A 409-nucleotide genomic window follows, 5' to 3' on the forward strand; every position below is an offset into this window, starting at 1 on the left:
ACCAGCAAGTGCACTGGGTCGTCCAAGTAATACCTTACGTGAGTAAGGGTCGAATCCACAGAGATTATTGGTTTGAAGCAATCAATATTTATTTTATTGATCTTAGTCAGGATGTCAATAGAATTAGTTTGGATTAAAAGTGAAATTACTGGATTAAATAAAAGAGGGAACAATGTTACTTTGATTTGCAGTACTGGGGAATATGTTGGAGTTTTGGAGATGCTTTGTCCTCTGACTCCAACTCTTCCTTGAAATCCTCTTCTCACACGCAGGCTCCTTCCATGGCAAGCTCTATGTAGGGTGTCACCGTTGTCAGTGGCTACTTCTCATCCTCTCAGTGAAAACGTTCCTATGCTCTGTCACAGCACGACTAATCATCTGTCGGTTCTCAATCAGGTTGGAATAGAAT

Source organism: Arachis duranensis, chromosome 2, assembly GCF_000817695.3.
Source record: "Arachis duranensis cultivar V14167 chromosome 2, aradu.V14167.gnm2.J7QH, whole genome shotgun sequence".
NCBI classification, from domain to species: domain Eukaryota; kingdom Viridiplantae; phylum Streptophyta; class Magnoliopsida; order Fabales; family Fabaceae; genus Arachis; species Arachis duranensis.